Source organism: Sus scrofa, chromosome 2, assembly GCF_054392235.1.
Source record: "Sus scrofa isolate SSC_HxYL_T2T_F1_AM1 chromosome 2, Sscrofa_HxYL_maternal_Yorkshire_Landrace_v2.0, whole genome shotgun sequence".
In the NCBI taxonomy this organism is placed as follows: Eukaryota; Metazoa; Chordata; class Mammalia; order Artiodactyla; family Suidae; genus Sus; species Sus scrofa.
The window spans coordinates 13,059,257-13,078,626 of NC_139384.1; the positions used below are offsets into that span (position 1 = coordinate 13,059,257).

The window sequence follows — 19,370 nt, forward strand, 5'->3', positions numbered from 1 at the left end:
ACAATGGAACTCTATGCAGTCTTCGAATAAGAAGAAAGCATAGTGCAGTTACAGAGTTACAAGGATATCCAGAACAAAAAGCAAAAGAGCAGGTTGCAGAATGATATAAAGTATACAATTTTTTGTTTAAAAATAAAATAAATGTTTGATGAGCGTAAAAAGATACATACAAAAATAGCAGGCTACCTCTGAGCAATGAAATTGGGAAGGAGAATGAAAAGAGGAAGCCACTGTCCTTCTTTCACTTTATATATTTACATATCTTTTCATTTTATTACATCAAAATGTGTTTTGGGGTTTGGGGTTTTGTTTTTTTGTTTTGTTTTGTTTTGTTTTTTGCTTTTTAGGGCCACAGTTGCAGCCTGTGGAGGTTCCCAGGCTAGGGGTCGAATCAGAGCTGTAGCTGACAGCCTACACCAGAGCCACAGCAACACAGAATTTGAGCCTCCTCTGTGATCTACACCACAGTTCATGGCAATGCCAGATCCTCAACCCACTGAGCAAGACCAGGGATTGAACCTGCATCCTCATGGATGCTAGTCAGATTTGTTAACTGCTGAGCCATGACAGGAACTCCCAAAATGTATTTTTTTGTAATAAGAAACCCAACAAAGTCTTTAAAAGATAGAGATCACCTTAAAACATAAATCATGGGAACTGATAAAATGCTAGCAAAAATATTTAAGAACCCTAGGGTTGTTCCCTTTAATAAGATCTCATCCATTAGGATAAATAGATTTAGTAACTGTTTATTATTATTATCATTATTGGCGATGGTGTTATTATTTGGTTAATCCAAGTAGACTTTGGGGTGATTCTCCATCTTTGCCTCTTTCCTGAAAGTTGAGAGACTTACACATTTTTAAATATAGAGAAATCTGGCTAGTGTTTTGTAATTTTCCTGTGCTGAATAAACAGCAGAATCCCCATGTTCAGTCTTAGAACCCAAGGAGGTACAAAATTTTGTAGATGCTGAGTCTTCAAATGAAGGAATTTCCCTAAAGATGTACTTACTGAGGCCCTTGAGCAGAGGTGATTTCCCTAAAGCATTACACACTCAGGTGCCTGAGGTCAAGGAACATCTTTTAATCTCTCCCTGGCACTGCTAACCATCCCTGGCCCCTCCAGTCAACAAATACTCACTTACAGTCTACCAAGGAGGATGTATCAGCAGAGTACCAGAAGCTGAAGCAGCGAGCAAGGCTTGCATGGGACCAGCCTTATTGAAACAGTTAAGGTGGCCAGGGGCGGGGGGGGGGGGATGGTGGCGGGAGATGACGACACAGGACAGACATTAATAAGTGGTTAGTGTATTTCAAAAGGTATGACTGGGTCACTTTGCTGCATAGCAGAAATTGGCACAACATCTTAAATCAACTGTGCTTTAAAAACTTAAATGCTCTATCAGCAAAGTCTTTTTTGGGAGTTCCCGTCGTGGTTCAATGGTTAACGAATCTGACTAGGAACCATGAGGTTGCAGGTTTGATCCCTGGCCTTGCTCAGTGGGTTAAGGATCCTGCATTGCTGTGGCCGTGGCATAGGCCGCCAGCTACAGCTCCGATTCAACCCCTAGCCTGGGAACTTCCATATGCCGTGAGAGAGGCCCAAGAAATGACAAAAAAAGAAAAGTCTTTTTTTATTGTTTCCTATTAAATATGAAAGTAAAAAAATAGCTCTTTTTGCATGATTTGAACTTTGATGATGAATTTCTACTTTGCTGCAATCTATGAAAGCATATTGCTTGTGTTTTCAAATTTCTGACATAAACCAAGGATAACTCCAAATCAAACTTAGAAAAATAAAATAAAATAAAATAAAAATGAAAAAGTTAAAGAGAGAGAGGAGTTCCTACTGTGGCTCAGCGAATAGAATCCAACAAGTATCCATGAAGATGCTGGTTCCACCCCTGGCCTCTCTCTCAGTGGGTTAAGGATCCAGCATTGCTGTGAGCTGTAGTATAGGTCACAGACCCAGCTCTGATCTGGCATTGCTGTGGCTCTGGCATAGGCCATCACCTGCAGCTCTGATTTGACCCCTAGCCTGGGAATTTCCATATGCTGTGGGAGTGGCCCTAAAGAGCAGGAAAAAAAAAAAAAGAGAGTGAGAGAGCTGACAGGGTGTCAGAGGAGCAAACAACCAGCTCAGGCAGCACCTTCACAAAAGGAATCAAAGAGTCATGAAGCCAGAGGAGCCAATAGGAAATTATCTGGATAGTTCTAAATAGAATCTTTAGAAGACACAAACTTTGTGGCCTTTCATGTCACAGACATAGAGCCTCTGTTGGGTGGCAGAAAACAGAATAAACATGTCCAAAGTAAAGTGCTCATCCACTGGTTATTTAGTCCACAAATATTTGCTGGGTACTTCCTAGGTGCCAGCAACTGTTTTAGGCACTGAGGATGCAGCAGAGAACTCTGCCTCTGTGAACTGACACAATTGTGAGGTGAGAGAAAATAAAACACCAAAGAAAAATATATATTATGTGAGAAGGTGATAAGTGCTATGCAAAAAAAAAAAAAAAAAAAGCATCAGAAAAAGATGCTAGGAAAGTTCCTGGCAGTTTTAAATAGGGTGATCAGGGAAGGCCTTTTCAGAAGATGATATCTGAGTAAAGATTTGAAAGAATCAAGGGTGCAAGCTATACAGATACCTGGAGGAATAGCATTCGAGCAGTGGGAACACCAGGTGCCAAGGTCCTGAGGTGAGATCATGCTTGGTGTGTTCAAGAATTAGCAAGGAGTTCATTTAGAATCTGGCAGAAGGTGGTTCCATAGTGTAGTGGTTATCACATCTGCTTTACACGCAGAAGGTCCTGGGTTCGAGCCCCAGTGGAACCATGAGGCTAGAGTGTAGCAGAAAGAAATAAGCATACAGAAAAGAGCCTTCTTATAATCCAGCATGACAATCCAGCATGACAAAGCGACGTTTCTAGGTATTTTTGCTAATTAATTAAAGAGAGGAGTAGCAGACTTCTGGTGCTGGTCTACAGAGAGAACATTTAATGTTTCTGGAAGCAGCTGGGCAGCAAAATTAATGCTAAACTGAACCAAGATGCACCTGACAAGTGAAAAAACAATGTGATTCAGCAGCACTGGAATGGGTGTGGACCAGACCAACCTGATCCATTTCCTTACCTGAAACCCACTTCACCTTCCCCTGAACAGTCTCTTTCCCTCCTTGCTCATTGTTCTTTGTTCTTTGTTCTTTGAACTTCTGCTCTTTCACTGATCACAATCACAGACTGAGGGTGTAGATAAACAGGACTGCCCGGGGCAGCCAGACACCTGCGTCCTTATTCCCACCACTGCCCCATCCCCCTACCATCCTTGACTAACTGTGTGATCCTGGGTAATTCTCATAATTTCTTTGAGCTTCCACTTCTTCATCTGTTTTTCTATACCCCTCCCACCAAAAAAAAAGTGTATATATAGATATAGATAGGACATAGATATAGATAATAATATATGTGTGTAGATAATCATATATGTGAATATACAGAGAAAATCAATGTGTGTGTGTGTGTGTATACATGGATAATCATACTTAACCTCCTGAAGACAAGAAACTGGAGAAACTCTAATTTCATGATTATCTTTTCTTCCTCTTTCCCTTTCCATAAATTCCTACATGTGGTTCCTGTATATCCATTGTCCACAAAAGCACAGGCAGTGAGGGCTCCTGGCTCCAGCATAAGACTTTACTGGAAAGTTCTGCCCCAACTTCGTTGTATCCAATCAGTAGCTGATTTAGTTCCTCAAGGAGAGGTTACAGCTCAGACTGGGGTGCCTTATATGCAAATGGCGCCTTTAATATACGAATAGAAAAGATTTCTCCTCTGTCCCCATTCTTAAAGCAGATGCCCTGAGAGCCATCACTAGCAACAGCTGATGGAGCCTGAATTCCAGTTCTGACGTGTCCCTTAAGGAGTCACCCATCTTCCAGGGTCTGGTTTACCCAGTGGGAAGAATGTCATGAATCAGAGGCTCTGCCACCCTCCCCAGCTGTGACCTGGGAGAAAGACGTTTTGTAAACACCGGCTGCCCCCATATACTTTATCCAGAGATGGTATAAGAGAACCCATTCGCCTAGGGAAAGACAAGGCCCATTGTGGCCACCGTTTGCCCTCCTGAGGTCAGGTGCTTCATCAAGTTTCTCCTTTTAATCATGAACACAAGAGAAACCTTAGGGGCGAAATAAGTAGGACAAGTGCATTGCTGGGAGAAGCAATTGGCACAGTCTGCAGGTTGGCATGATCTTTGCCAGTTCTCTGAGGCTGAGAAATTGTGGCAATTATTCTTGGCATCTGATACACAAGCATTTTTTATGAGTCTCAAAATGTCCAGGCAAGAAAGGAAATGAACAAGGTCAGGAAGAAACTCCTTTGATAAGGTGAGACCAGGAAGGGGGCAGGTGGGAGCCACCTGCACGTTTAGTCATTTGGTCACTTTTCATTGTGGAAGGTGCTCTAGAGACCAGGACTGAAACTTACACACACACATACACACACACACAGATGTACACCTATATGCATATGGATACATACACATATTTCCTGCCTACAAAACTGTACAGGCTGCAATGAGAGGTAGGGCATTACTGTAATCCACCATTTCCACCTCAGGATAGAAATTCTAAGGAGATGATTTCCAAGAAAGTGACATTTGAGCTGAACCTTGACACTAAAAATTGCCCACTCTTTATTCTTCTTGCCCTGCCTTATTTTTCTCCAGAGGAATTACGACCTTCTAAAGAAACATGTAACTTATTTACCATATTTATTATCTATCTCCCTCACCCCTATGTAAACACTGACCAAAGATGGTCCTTCACTCTCTTTTTTCTTTCACTTTCTTTCACATCCCTCCTAGTAGGGAAAAAAGCAAAGAAAAACAAAGGCTCTCATGTTTGCTGAGTACCTTTGACCTTTCAGAGCAATGTTCCATCCATTTTATGCTCAGAAAGTCTCTGTGACGTACAGAGATTTTGTGACTGTCCCCATTCTGCTGAAGCAGTAACAGGCAGAAGGCGGAGTGGGAAGGATGGAAAGCTACATACACATGGTCATTTGCCTGACACCCACCAACCTTATAGAGATGTCATTAAATCTCTCCTGGTGTGTGGGAAGCACTCAAAGTACAGAAATTATTATTTCATTCTTCTTGTATCATCTGCTCCAGAAAAAAAAAAAATAGAAAGTATTAAATTACCTTCTTAGTACTACCAGCTGGCACTGCGAATATTTTTCCGACTCCTTTGCCTTTTCTGCCTCCTCACCATGCCAGAAAATAAAATCACCCTTCATTTTAGTGCTCTAGCTTTCACAAAGACCCAAGGAGGTCCTTTCCCCACTACCAGAGGTTGGCATCAAGTGCTCCCTTAATGCAAGGTTTCCACCTATTCCTTACATCTGAAACAATTTTAATAGCATGTATTCACTAACCACCTCCTTACTACAGTTGCAAGTTAGAGAGCTGAGTCTTACCACCCTGACAACCCACTATTAGAATGACACTCTTTGTATGTATCATTACACAAAACACATTCAAACAAAATATCATATTTCTAAAAGATGAAAGGTGATTTTGCTGGAAGAGGTTAGGACATTTTTACCTCTTATGACTTCTCATTACTGGTAGCTGATGACAGTAATGGCATGTTAGCATGTTACCCGGTTACAAAGAGGGTTGCAATAACTGTTAGGAGATTTACTCAAGGACTCTTTTTTTCTCTTGGGTCTCCAGGATATGAATCAAAGAGTTCCATGTAGGAACTGAACAATCCATGTGGGAATCCAAAGTCCGTGAGGCTCTGTATGAATTGGCTCCCACCTGGCTGCCTACGAAAGATTTATGACAGGCTTAGGTGGGGGGAACGGGATCTGTTAAAGATTTCTCAATTCCTCCAAGTTATTTCCGGTCTAATGATGAATTTTTTGATCTGCACTTTTGTAATATCAGCTATGTGGATTCTGCATTTTCTCAGGTGGGGTGTCTGTATTTGTTGCTCTCTATCAAAGGCCACAAGGAGCAACCAATATGCTAATGTCCTGATGTGTGGACATCAAGACCCCTCCATTTCCATGGACACATGGTTTGAGTCCCAAAAGATGACAGTTATTTTGCCAACACATACCAAGAAATATTTGTTTCTTTCTAGGATGGAGACGTCCCTATTGTTCCCTCATTAACTCAGATGACACCACATTTTTTCTGAAAGTCTGATTTCGCACGTTACTCCTGATTCTCTGGATTTTTGTATTAGTTATTTGGATGCAAGTATCAGAAACCAACTCATGTGGAGTTCCCGTCGTGGCGCAGTGGTTAACGAATCTGACTAGGAACCATGAGGTTGCGGGTTCGGTCCCTGCCCTTGCTCAGTGGGTTAACGATCTGGCGTTGCCGTGAGCTGTGGTGTGGGCTGCAGACGCGGCTCAGATCCCGCGTTGCTGTGGCTCTGGCGTAGGCCGGTGGCTACAGCTCTGATTCAACCCCTAGCCTGGGAACCTCCATATGCCGTCTGGAGCGGCCCAAGAAATAGCAACAACAACAAAAGACAAAAAGACCAAAAAAAAAAAAAAAAAAAAAAAAAGAAACCAACTCATGTGAATAGAAGCTTCTTTTTAAAGGATTGATTATAAGGACTGAGGGTTTTCTCACAGAACCCACTGGCAAGAATGCAGCCAAACTCAGGGAGCAGTCTCCGAGAAGAGCTATGAGTTATCAGGCAGTGTTTCCTCTCCATACTGCATCCCTGCTTCTCTCTGCACACATCAACTTCCTATTTGTCTACCCTTGAAGAATTGTTTCATTCACAACTCAGCCTGCATGGCAGAATACAGTCAGCCACAGCTCCCAATACTACTAGTTCAGCCCTTAGCATAACCGGTCTTCCATAGTTTCAATGTCAAATTCTTGCAAAAGGGCCTCAAAATAACTCAAGTCAGATGGTATATCTGTATATATTATATAATATATTATATATTATGTACACATATATTACATAATATATATTATATAATATATTATATATTATGTACACATATATTACATAATGTATATTATATATACTTACTACATAATGTGTTGTATACTATATATGTATTATATATATGAGTTATTATTATACATATAATATATATTACATATACAGACATAGATTATATTTACTTGTGTCTTCGTATGGTGAAGAGAGAAGCTCTCTGGTGTCTCTTCTTATAAGGATGCTGATTCTATCAGATTAGGGCCCCATCTTTATGGCTTCACTTTAATTTCCTTACCCCAAATACAATTGCATTGAGGATTAGGACTTCAACATATGAACTTGGAGGAATAAATTCAGTTCATAGCTATATCCAATACCCATATCAGATCTTACTATATGGAAAAATTAAAACTGTGTTATAATAAAATATGAATAGTCCAGAGGACTTAGAGGAACTCACCCTTAGCTAGTCCTGCAACTAAGATGATTAAATAAAATGAACCCTAAGTAGAGAGAACATTTTCCCCTAAACAAACATCAGATCCAACTTTCTTTATGCTCTTGGTTGTACAATTTTGACTGCATAAGTATGTGCCTGTTTTCCTGAGATGAAGGCACATAACTATCAACAAGTTATCAAAGTCTTGGTACAAAAAAACCCTGAAATTAAGAGCCACTGGGGATTACAGATGAGTATTTTATATTGTGAATAAAAAGCTTTCCCTCAAGAAGTCATTGGAACATGTCTAAGGGCCAACCCCTTCCTATTTAGTATATGTGCTGCTGATACAAGCATAAGACAGACTCCTTCCTATCCAGAAGGACCTCGATAAATATTCATTCGGTTGAACACACAAGTTATACATACTGCTCAAACAGTTCCTTCAAGAAATAGCCAGGAGTTTCCACTGTGGTACAGTGGGACCAGTGTCATGTCTTCAGTGTCAGGTTGCAAGTTTGATACACGGCCTGGCACAGTGGGTTAAGGGATCTGGTATTGCGGTCACAACTGCAGCTCGGATCTGATCCCTGGTCCCAGGAACTCCACATGCTATGGGGCAGCAAGAAAAAAAAAAAATGAAAGAAAGAAATAGGTCAGGATGTCACAGGGGCACAGAGGCTGGTAGAAGTTCCTATGGAAGTATAGAAAAAGCAAAACTGACTTAATGCAGTTAATAAATATGTTAACAATGTTATTACTTCATGCAGAGATTGTATTAAGAGAATAAAATCAGTCCAGTCATGAGACAGGCACATGTTTTAAAAATACAATGGATAGAGATCCTGTGGTGTAGCAGCAGAAATGAATCTGACTAGGAACCATGAGGTTGCAGGTTTGATACCTGGCCTCACTCAGTGGGTTAAGGATCCAGCATTGCCATGAGCAGTGGTGTAGGTCACAGATGCAGCTTGGCTCTGGCATTGCTGTGGCTGTGGCATAGGCTGGCAGCTGTAGCTCTGATTAGACCCCTAGCCTGGGAGCTTCCATATGCCATGGATGCAGCCCAAATAAATAAATAAATAAATAACACAATGGAATGTGATATGGGCCAAGACAGTGGAAGGAACAGAGAACCATGGAGACACAGGGAGAGAAGGAAGTAGTTAGTCCTGTTGAGCAACTGGCAGACTCTAGTCCAGCTGCAGTGGAAGGAGACCATGAAAATGGGAAGATTGGAAGGAAAGACTAGACAGACTGAATGGAATTTCTTGGGTGGGAGGAATGGAGCAGCACAGAGGAGTATATTGGGGGGGGGACAAATGGCAGAAAAGGTTTCTTAGACCAAGTAACAGTTGAGTTACGTATTGCTTGATAAAACTTCAATGAACAAATAGTAAAAAGGAATGATAATACAAAACCAGGACCACCCTGAGCAAGAGCCTAGAGAGGCTGATAATGTGGGGTGCTTTGGGAGCCAGTAGACAGACTTCAGTGCCCTTTCAGGTGTCTTGTGTAAGTCCCCCCAAATATTCAGCAATTTCCCAAACCTGAAGTCCCTTGCGTAAGTCCCCCCCAAATATTCAGCAATTTATAAACACCCCAGCCTACCCTGCCTCAACAAATCCTTAGTCTTTCCCTCCTGAAATACCGAGATCTCTGTTATTCATGATGTTCCCCTAGCAATAACCACCACACTTATCAAAACCTTCCTGTTCCTCTGTTTGGTTTGCTAATGGCTTTCCATCCTCCTTAGAGACCATATAAAGGTATCAATAGCTAAATGTTTTATGTTTGCATGTCAAGATATATTGGCTAAAAATTTTATTCTCTCTTGAAAACCAGTGAAGGTTAGCCAAACCTCTTATGGCTTTACTCAAGGGGGCAAGTACTCCTGTGAGGATTTCAGGCACTATGACGTAGCACATGGGACAAACATGTGGAGGTGTGCAACTGTCCCCAGATCATGGCACTTCTACACCAATTTGGGCAGAGAGAAATGTGTCACCAGGGATGGCTCCTTCTAAAGGCTCTGAGGGGAGGATCTGGCCCAGGCCTCTCTCCTTGATTGTAGATTGTGTTTCCCCACCATCAGACCCTGGGTCAGGGGTTTGAGAGCAAGTGGTTTATGAGGGAGGTGGTTTCAGGAAGTCCAGGTGGAGAAATGGGGACATGAAATAGAGAAAGGAAGGAAGTCAGAACAGACCATTGTTAATCAGCAGCTTCCTGATATTGTTAACCAAGGCTCAGACCCAAGAGGCCCTCAGGGAGAGAACATGGAGCACTTGGCCCTTCCCAGGATCAAAGAGTCTGGGAATTTGCTCACAACTCCTGTCACCCTTTGATTGAAGACTACTCCTAATGCTCTAACTTCCCAGCCTGCCAAGTTATAAAGCAAGTCACTGGAAAAGGAGTGTCCAGAATTTAGAGTAGGAATCCCACAGATGGTGTGTGATAGAGCCATCAAAGCTGAGGGGCTATGAGAAGGGCCCTGTCAGCATCTTTCTTGTCACCATACACAGCTGTGGGTCACCACAGGATGGAGTCGAGACCACATACTAGATGGAGCTGGGAGAACATTCTAACTTCCCTAAAAGAAGAAGGGAAGATGGTTGGAGATCCAGTGAGGAAATCGTCTTTCAGGCCACAGGTGCCATGTGAAGAAAAGTTTGCTCTCCTTGACTGTGCATTCAGCCAATGTCCAAATAAGGGATGAAAAGATGCAATGAGGAGTTCCCATCATGGCTCAGTGGTAATGAACCCAACTAGTATCCATGAGGCCAGGCTCAATCCTTGGCCTTGCTCAGTGGCTTAAGGATTCAGTGTTGCTATGGCCATAGTGTAGGCTGGCAGCTACAGCTCTGATTTGACTGCTAGCCTGGGAAATTCCATATGCAGTGGGTGTGGCCATTAAAAAAAGATGCAATGAGGAGTTCCCGTCGTGGCGCAGTGGTTAACGAATCCGACTAGGAACCATGAGGTCGCGGGTTCGGTTCCTGCCCTTGCTCAGTGGGTTAACGATCCGGCGTTGCCGTGAGCTGTGGTGTAGGCTGCAGACGCGGCTCGGATCCCGCGTTGCTGTGGCTCTGGCGTAGGCCAGTGGCTACAGCTCCGATTCAACCCCTAGCCTGGGAACCTCCATATGCCGCGGAAGCGGCCCAAGAGATAGCAACAACAACAACAACAACAACAACAAAAAGACAAAAGACAAAAAAAAATAATAAAAATAAATAAAAAAAAAAAGATGCAATGAAATCATGTTGGTTGGGAAGCAGTAACAATTCCCATCCCTTTTAGACTCTCTCAGCTTCATCACGGAACAAAAAAAATCCATAGCACTGGTTTTTTATGGCTAAGCCAAACACAATATCTTGTGAATGAATGATGCAGTCTGCAAAATACTTCATGTTCCCAGGACACTGGGCTCAGAGTTGAGACCTCAAACTCTTAATTTTCCTTTTTTGGATATCAGAGTTTCAGTCCAAATTGCTTTCCTTCCAAAATTAAAATCATATCAAGCATTTTTTCCAACCATGATGCTATGAGACTAGAAATCAACCACAAGAAAAAATTTTGTAAAAAACAGAAACATGTGGAGGCTAAACAATATGCTACCAAACAACCAATGTATCACTGAGGAACTTAAAGAGGAAATCAAAAAATACCTAAAGACAAATGACAATGAGGACCCAACAATCCACAACCTATGAGGTGAGCAAAAGCATTTCTAAGAGGAAAGTTTACAGCAATAAAATACAACCTCAGGAAACAAGAAAAACCCCAAATAAACAATGTAATCTTACACCTAAAGTGACTAGATAAAGAAGAACAAACAAAATCTCGTTAGTAAAAGCAAAGAAATCATAAGATCAGGGCAAAAGCAAATGAGATAGAGGTGAAGAAAACAATAAAGATCAATGAAACTAAAAGCTGGTTCTTTGAAAAGAAAACAAAATTGAAAACCTTTAGCCAGACTCTCAAGAAAAAAAGGTAGAGGGCCGAAATCAATAAAATTAGAAATGAAAAAGAAGAAATTACAATGACACCAGAAATATAAAGGATCTTAAAAGAGTGCTACAAGCAACTAATTACAGAGGAAGGAATACTCCCAAGCTCATTTCACAAGCCACTATCTCCCTGATACAAAAACCAGACAAAGACATAAAAACAGAAAAAATTACAGACCAATATCATTGATGAATATAGATGCAAAAATCCTCAACAAAATATTAGCAAATCAAATCCAACAATACATTAAAAAAAAACACATACCATGACCAAGTGAGATTTACACCAGCGATGCAAGAATTCTTCAATATACACATATCAGTCAATATGATACACCACATTAACCAACTGAAGATTATTATCATCTCAATAAATGCAGAATAAAGCTTATGACAAAATTCAATACCTATTTTTGATAAAAAAAAAAAACCTCCAGAAAGTGGGCATAGAGGGAAACTACCTCAACATAATGGCTATATAGGACAAACCCACACACAGTTAACATCTTTGTCAATGGTGAAAATCTAAAAGAATTTCCACTAAGATCAAGAACAACATAGGATGTCATCAGTGTCTCACTACTGTTATTCAACACAGTTTTGAAAGTCCTAGCCACAGCAATCAGAGAGGAAAAGGAAACAAAAGGAATCCAAATTGGAAAAGAAGTAAAACTGTTGTTTTTGGCAGATTATATGATACTATACTTAGAAAATCCTAAAGATAATACCAGAAAACTACTAGGGCTTATCAATGAATTCAGTAAATTTTCAGGATATAAAATTAATACACAGAAATTTCTTGCATGCCTATACACTAACAATAAAATATCAGAGAGATAAATTAAGGAAATGATCCCACTTACCAGCACACTGAAGAGAATAAAATACCTAGGAATAAGTCTACCTAAAGAGGCAAAATATCTATATTCTATAAACTCTAAGATGCTGATGAAGGAAATCAAAGACGACACAAACAGATATACCAAGGTTTTAGTTTATAAGAATCAACATTGTCAAAATGACTGTACTACACAAGGCAGTCTACAGATTCAGTGCAACTCCTACCAAACAACCAATGGCATTTTTTTCAAAGAACTAGAACCAAAAAAAAAAAAAAAATTGAATTTGTATGGAAACGCAAAAGACCCTATTAATACTGAGAAAGAAAAACAGAGCTGAAAGAAGCAGACTCCCTGGCTTAAGACTGTACTACAAAGCTACTGTCATCAAAACAGTATGGGACTGGCACAAAAACAGAAATATAGATGAAGGGAACAGGATAGAAAGCCCAGAAATAAATCCACACATCTATGGCAATTTAATATATGTCACAGGAGCCAAGAATATACAATGGAGAAAAGACAGCCTCTTCAATACATGGTGCTGGGAAAACTGGATAGCTACATGTAAAAGAATGAAATGAGAACATTCTCTCACACTATACACAAAAATAAACTCAAAATGAATTAAAGACCCAAATGTAAGGCTGGATACAATAAAACTCTTAGAGGAAAATAGAGGCAGAACACTCTTTGTCATAAACCACAGTCATATATATTTGGATCCACCTCCCACAGTAATGAAAATAAAAACAAAAATAAACAAAAAAGACCTAACTAAACTTAAAATTTTTGCACAGTAAATTAAACCATTATAAAAAATGAAAAAATCCATAGAGTGGAAGAAAAATCTTTACAAATGCAAAAGAAGTGATTGACAAGGGATTAATCTCCAAAACATACAAATATCTTATACAGCTTTATATCTAAAAAAAAACAAAGTCAAAAAATCAAAAAATGGTCAGATCTAAATAGACATATCTCTAGAGAAGACATACAGATAGCCAAAAAACACATGAAAAGATGTTCAACATCACTAGTTATTAGAGAAATGCAAATAAAAACTACAATGAGATATCACCTCATACCAGTCAGAATGGCTATCATCAAAAATCTACAAACAATAAATGCTGGAAAGGGCATGGAGAAAAGGGAACCTTCTTATATTGCTGGTGGGAATGTCAGTTGATGCAAGCACTGTCAAGAGCAGTGTGGAGGTACCTTAAAAAACTAAATATGGAACTACCATATGATCCAACAATCCTACTCCAGGGCATCTATCTTAAGAAAACCATAATTCAAAAATATATATGCACCCCATTGTTCGTGGAAGCACTATTTACAATAGCCAAGACATGGAAGCAAATTTAATGTCCATTGACAAATGATTGAATAAAGATGTAGCATATATATACAATGGAATATTACTAAGCCATAAAAAAGAATGAAATAATGCCATTTGCAGCAACGTAGATGGACCTGGAGATTATTATACTAAGTTAGACAGTGAAAAACAAATATCATATGAGATCACTCATATGTGGAATCTAATAAAAATGATGCAAAAGAACTTATCCACAAAACAGAAACAGACTCAAAGATTTTGAAACCAAACTTTTCATTACCAAAGGGTAAATATTGTGGGGAGAGATGGAGTGAGAGGTTGGGATTGGCATATACACACTACTACATACAAAATCCATCAGTAGCAAGGACCTACTATATAGCTCAGGGAAATCTATTCAATACTCTGTGGTAGACTATATGCAGAAAAAATCTGAAAAAGAATGGATATACATGTATAGGTATGGCTGATTCACTTTGCTGTGTACCTGAAACTAATACAACATTTTTAAATCACCTATACTCCAATAAAATTTACTTTTTTTTAAAAAAAATGATTTCCTTCCTCCATTCTCCTTCCCTTCCCCACCCCTTCCCTTTCTCTCTCTCTCTCTCTCTCTATGTCTCTGTCTCTTTCTCTCCGTTGCCACTTTCTCTCCCCTTAAACCTTGCTTATGTAACTTACACTCTATAATAAAAGAGTAATAAATTAACATTTATTTCCATAAAATGATGATAGGTAATACATAGCAGACTAATTCCAGAGACCCTCTTCCCCCCATCAAATCCTAATTCTTCCTCCATCTGATCTTCTTTTCCCATATGTTGATGCATATTCTAGTGATATAGTGACCCCATTAATAATCTCTCACATTTATATAGCTCAGGAAATCAGAGCACCAAGAGTAGAAAAGTTTTGCGAGGTCATCTAGGCCAGAAAATGTGCCGCTATCTATATATAATTCCCCTTTCATCTAAGACAGCAGTTGCATACGGGTGAACCACAAGAGAAATCATTCTGATATGTTTTATTTGGCCTAGGAAGGGTTTTAAAATGCAGGAAAATTTTCTGGGTCACTTTGCTGTACAGCAGAAATTGGTACAACATTGGAAATCAACTACATTAAAAAAAAAAAAACAAGAAACTTCCCATTTAAAAAAATTGAGGTTCAATCTTTCGAGAAAAAAAAAAAAGGCAATTTTTTGCATCATAAGGTAACACTTGGTTAGAGCTAAGAGGTGGTTGCACTTTAGGCAAGACAGGGCATCTCCTATTCACCGTTCTTGACTCATCTCTATTGAATTATCTTCAGCCCATATCATTCAGTTGCTTGATATTTGAATCCTCTGCAGCAATCCCCAAGAATCCCACGAGTGCACACTTGAACATCCTAGGGAAAAGGAGTTCACCACCTCCAAACGCAACATTCCCTCTTCGAGCAGGTCATTCCAGAGCTCTTCCTTAAACTCTGGAAACCCAGCACCCACCATTGGCCCTCCCCCATCTCCTCAACACTAGACAAAGAAAGAGATTCTCTTCCTGTGAGGTTTCTCCAAAGTAAGCCTCCCCAGTTTCTTCTCTATCATGATTTCTAGTCCCTTCGCCATCTTGCTTTTTTTATATTTTGGACATGGGCCACTCGGTGTTTATTCCTTTTAAAGCATAACATCCAAAAACGAAGGTTTCCTCCTGAGACATTCCACTCATCCCTTTATCGTCTCTAGAATGTCATTCATGGACTAATTAAAGTAGTCTTTGCTAAACCCTTACCAGGTACCAGGCACAGTGCCAAGAGCTGGCATCACACTAGAAAGCAGCAGAGGCTCGGTGCCTGCCTTTCTGAGGCTCACATTCCAGTGGGGAGAGAGTGTTGCTCTGCCATCTCCCAAAGAAATGTAACCTTGCACTGGGACATATGCAAAATAAATTCTAGATGCATCCAAGATTTTAGACGTGAAAACATTCACAATTCTCAAGGAAAACAAAAATGAATAACTTGATTTTCTTAGAGAAGTCTTTCTAATCACAAGAGGAAACTTTAAAGCTACACAGGAAAAAAAAAAACAGAGAATGCTAGGTGCATCAAATTTTAAAATTTTTGGAGGCCAAAAGTACCATAAACAAACTCAAAAGATGAACTTGGGAAAATATTTGCAACCCAAATGATGGAAAAGGACTGATTTCCACCATGTACAATTACTCTTACAAATCAATCGACAAAGCTCATAAAAAATGTATAAAAGAAACATAAAGGATGCAAACAAATAAGACAATCCTGAACCTCATTAATAATGAAAGAAATACAAATTAAAATAATGAGATATTTTCCCAGTAAATATTGGCCATGATTTTGCAAAACTGATACTCCCTGGTGCTGTCAACACATGGGGAAGCTGGCATTCTCATTCACTGCATACCCAAACTACCCTTTGGCAGAGAATTCAGTGATGCACTCACTTTAAAAGTCCTGCTTCTACAATTTTAATTATTCCTATTTGTTATCCTCTCACCCAGCATCTCCCCCATCATATCATAGCTCCAGAACCAGCTCACACCTGTACCTCCCTTGATCCTCAGACCAACCCTCTTCATTCTACTCAATTTATAATTTCTAGGACTAAAAACTGCCATACTCCTGGTCTAGAGGATTTCCACACAGCTTATCTTGGTTTTCTTAGATCTCCTGGGAAATGCAACAGGGTCCGGTTAACTCCATGCCATACCTGCCAAGGTTCCTGACAAAAATGAAAACTAAACTGCCTAGGAGTGGTTTTCTACCCCAGTACCCTCACTCATAGGACATAATGATGCTACCTGGAAAAGAAATGTAAGCACCTGGAGATCTTGGCAGAACTGAGTGACATCAGAACCAAGACATTTGTGCTGGTGGTCCAGGATTGTTCCATGCAATATAAAGAAATAAAAACTAGGAGTTCCCGTCATGGCTCAGCAGTAGAGAACCCAGCTAGGATCCATAAGGATGTAGGTTCCATCCCTGGCCTTGCTCAGTGGGTTAAGGATCTGGTGTTGCTGTGAGCTGTGGGGTAGGTCGCAGACGTGGCTTGGATCCTGTGTTGCTATGGCTGTGGTGTAAGCCGGCAGCTGTAGCTCCATTTCGACCCCTAGCCTGGGAACCTCCATATACCACAGGTGCGGCCCTAAAAAGCAGAAAAAAAGAAAAAAGAAAAGAAATAGGACCTAGACATTAATTCACTTAGCATCTTATCTAGAAGTGCATTTTCTCAACAAAGGCTGCTTATGTCCACATGGTTATAATAAAACCCACCAGGTCTCTGTCCACGGTGTGTTCAGCTCACACCCACTATCAAATGCTCACTCTGAGTCTGTGAAGCCCCCACAAGCCATGAACAGAGGAATTTTACTTTATGTCATTTGTCTGATGTAAATAATCTTCATGCTGAAGATGGTTTTTTTTCATTTTTTTTTCAAGTAGAGTTGCTTTACAATGTTGTGCCAATTTCTGCTTTACAGCAAAGTGACCCAATCATACATACATACATACATATATATATACATATATATATATATACATTCTTTTTCTCATACTATCTTCCATCATGTTCTAACTCTAGAGATTGGATACAGTTCCCTGTGCTATACAGTAGGACCTCATTGCTTATACATTCTAAATGCAATACATTGCATCTACAAACCCCAAATTCGCAGTCCCTCCCATCCTCTCCCCTCTCCCCCTTGGCAGCTACAAGTCTATTCTCTGTGTCTATGAGTCTGTTTCTGTTTTGTAGACGGGTTCCTTTGTGCCATATTTTTGATTCCACATATAAGCGATATCATATGGTATTTGTCCTCTTTCTGACTTAGTTCACTTAATATGAGAATCTCTAGTTTCATTCATGTTGCTACAAATGGCATTATTCTGTTCTTTTTTATGACTGAGTAGTATTCCGTTATGTATATGTACCACATCTTAATCCATTATGGGTTGATAGACATTTAGTTTTTTTCCACGTCTTGGCTATTTTGAATAGTGCTGCTATGAACATAGGGGTGCATGTATATTTTTGAATTGTAATTTTGTCTGTATATATGCCCAGGACTGGGATTGCTGGATCATATGGTAGTTCTATATTTAGTTTTCTGAGGAACCTCCGTACTGTTTTCCATAGCGGTTGTGCTAATTTACATTCTTACCAACTGTGTAAGAATGTTCCCTGAAGACAGTTTTTCAAACCATCTTTCACTCTCCAGCAGGTTTGGATTTGTCCTCCTTGAAGAATATCCCCTCCCCCAGGTAAACTATGAGAGTGAAAAATGCAACACTTAAATGCAGCATATTTTAAGCACAGTTGCTATTTTGCTGCAGTACCTGGAATAATTTAACCATCACAGATTCAATATACCCCATTGATAAGGAGCCAACAATACAACAAGGAGGAAGAAGAGTAGGCCTGAAGATAAATCAAGAGTCCTTCCCCAACAATCCTGTGACTTTTCATACCATATCTCCTCTTACAGTATTAAGGATTTCAGTAAATTTTAGTTGAGGGCCTATTTTCAATAAATGGTGCTGAGAAAACTGGACATTCATCCAAAGAATTAAAGTAGACTTTACCTTACACTACGTACAAAAATTAACTCAAGATGGATCAAAGACATAAACGCAAGAGCTGAAACTACAAAACTCTCAGAAGAAAACTCAGGAGGAAGGCTTCATGATGTTGAATTTGACAATGACTTCTTATATATACACCAGGAGGACAGGAAATAGAAGGAAAAAAAGAGAGACATTGGACTTCACCAAAATTAAAAACTTTTGTGCATCAAAGGACACTAGCAACAGAGTGAAAAGGCAACACACTGAGTGAGCACGAACATTTGCAATCATGTATTCATTAAAGGATTAGTATCCAGAACATATAAAGAACTCATACAACTCAGCAACAACAACTTTAAAGTGATCAAAAGACGTGAAAAGACATTTCTCCAAGGAAGATAGCCGAATGGCCAAAAAGCTCATGAAAAATGGTCAACATTACCCTCACCTATCATTGGAGTAATTCAAATCAAGACCGCAGTGAAATACCACTTCACACCTATTAGAATGGATATATATTAAAAAAAAACACAGAAAATAACGTGTTGGTGAGGATATGGAAAAATGGGGACCCTGTGCTCTGCTGGTAAGAATGTCAAATGGTGCAGTCACTGGTCAAAATAGTAAGTGATGTCTCAAAAATTTAAACAGATTTACCATATGATCCAGCAGTTCTAATTCTGCATATACACAAAATTTTAAAAGCAGGGATATGAGCAGATATTTGCATACTGTATTCATGACATTATTCACAAAAGCCAAGTATGGAAACAACTTAAATGTCCGTCAAAGGGAATGAATAAAGAAAATGCAGTCCATACATATAATAGAATATTCTTCAGCCTTTAGAAGATGGATATCCTGTCATTTGGCACCACATAGGACAACTGGAGGACATTATGCTAAGTAAAATAAGCCAGAAAATTGAAGGAAAAATGCTACACAATTCCACTTACCTGAGGATTCTAAAATAGTCAAACTCTTAGCAGCAGAGAATACAGTAGTGGTTTCCAGGAGCTGTGGAGTAGGGAAATGCAGAGTTATTCATTGAGTATATTTGAGCTTATTTTTGCACTGGAAAAGGAATACTAATTATTTTCCAGCTCTTCCTCTGGTATCTTGGACATCAGGAATTACCCACCATGTTGTAACATCTATGTCTCATTATTTTTCCATAGAATTT

General features: G+C 39.6%; 1 non-coding gene across 1 annotated transcript; it reads left to right on the forward strand.

Moving 5' to 3' along the window:
- The first annotated feature begins 2,764 nt into the window (after positions 1 to 2,764).
- Positions 2,765 to 2,837, forward strand: TRNAV-UAC (transfer RNA valine (anticodon UAC)). Its single transcript has one exon. It is a non-coding gene; the product is annotated as a tRNA-Val (tRNA).
- The last annotated feature ends 16,533 nt before the right edge of the window (positions 2,838 to 19,370 follow it).